The sequence below is a fragment of the Gopherus evgoodei genome, unplaced genomic scaffold (assembly GCF_007399415.2).
Source record: "Gopherus evgoodei ecotype Sinaloan lineage unplaced genomic scaffold, rGopEvg1_v1.p scaffold_68_arrow_ctg1, whole genome shotgun sequence".
Taxonomy (NCBI): domain Eukaryota; kingdom Metazoa; phylum Chordata; order Testudines; family Testudinidae; genus Gopherus; species Gopherus evgoodei.
The window spans coordinates 483,565-485,371 of NW_022060089.1; the positions used below are offsets into that span (position 1 = coordinate 483,565).

General features: G+C 46.5%; 1 pseudogene; it reads left to right on the plus strand.

The window, feature by feature from the left end:
• Positions 1–529: 529 nt before the first annotated feature.
• Positions 530–1,331, plus strand: LOC115643716 (annotated as a pseudogene).
• Positions 1,332–1,807: the final 476 nt, after the last annotated feature.

Genomic DNA, 1,807 nt, shown 5'->3' on the forward strand with positions numbered 1-1,807 from the left:
AGGTATTCTGGTATCACCCTTCTGGACTGTGTTTACGTGAGTGCTCTGTGCCATCACTCTTAGAAATGTGTGGTTTTCAAATATCAGCCCTGTGCTTGCCAGATTCTGTGAGCAGGGCCTGCCTCTAGCTCACAGCCTAATTTTGCTTTATATCCAATGAGGCTTCGATTATTTTAGCCCAGACCTCATACCTCATACTAGATCTCTGACACAAGGGCTTATGTCTCAGGCTCTCTTCCTACTGCTGTTCCGCAGCACAAACGTGTTTCTGGATTTACGGTCACACATGACAGGCAGTTGTCACACAGGTGAAGTTTTTGATGGTATCTCTGATTCTGTCAACAAATGCATTCCAGTCCTAGCTGACACTGGAGTTCTCACTGATTTTCTCTTTTGCTGTTAGTTACAGGAAACTGAATAGAAGATCCAAGTGATGGTATATGATGTCAGCTGACAATCACACTGATTTTTACCCTGTAACTTACATCCTGACTGGCATCCCAGGTACGGAGGATGTCTCAATTTCTGGATGGCCATCCCTTTCTGTCTGATGTACGTTGTCACACTTTTTGGGAACTTTCTCCTACTATTCATCATACTAACAGAACAAAGCCTCCATGAGCCCATGTATGTATTCGTGTCCATGCTTGCCACTGCTGATCTGCTGTTATCTACCACTACGGTGCCCAAGATCCTGGCTGTATTCTGGTTTAGAGCAGGGAGAAATTTCTTTTGCTGCTTGCCTGACCCAGATGTTCTTCATCCATGTCAGTTTCTGGCCGAGTCGGCCATCCTGCTGGCCATGGCGTTTGATCGGTACGTTGCCATCTGCGACCCCCTGAGGTACACCATCATACTAACCAAGTCTGTGATCGGGAAGATGGGGCTGGCAATTGTAACAAGAAGTTTCTGTTTCATTTTCCCCATCATCTTTCTCGTGAAGCGGCTGAAGTTCTGCAGAACCAACCTCCTGCCTCACACCTATTGTGAGCATATGGTCATAGCACGGCTGGCATGCGACGACATCACAGTCAGCATCTGTATGGCATAGCCATGGCTATTTTAGCAATTGGTATGGATGCTGTGCTCATTGTTTGTCTTATGGGCTGATCCTCAGGGCCATCTTCCAGCTGCCATCCATGGACGCCCGGCTCACGGCTCTCAGCCCCTGCGGCTCCCACATCGGTTTCATACTCATGTTCTACATCCCATCCATTTTCTTCTATTTTGCACACCGATTTGGGCACGTCATTCCAGGTTATATTCTCATCCTACTGGCCAATCTCTATGTGCTCATTCCCCCCATGTTAACCCCATCATTTATGGGGTGACAACAAAAGAGATCCTGAAACGGCTGATCTGTGTGTTTCATCGGTGGTGCAGGAGAAGTTCCCTGCTGAGCTAAATCAGGACACAGAAAATGCTCTGGGACTTGGAAATTAAACCCAAGTTTTCATTGCAACTATAGGGATGTTTTTATTATGTACTTCCACTCCGTAAGGTGGAAAGCTGGTCTCTCTCATCAACAGAATTTGGATCCAATGAAAGCTATATCCTTCCCAGTTTGTCTCTCTAATATCCTGGGACACACATGGCTACAACAGCACAGTGCCCTGCCACAGAAAACAGCCAGATGGAGTGAGTCTTGTTCTAATTGAAGGGAAACAACAAAGAAGAATGCACAAAGGTAAAATTACTTTGTGACAGAGCATGGTGTGTGCTCCTCTGTGACAAGCTGCTCTTCATGGCAAAGAAAAGCAGCAGCCAAGGGGGATATACCATACAGCCATGGGGAGTGCATTGTGCT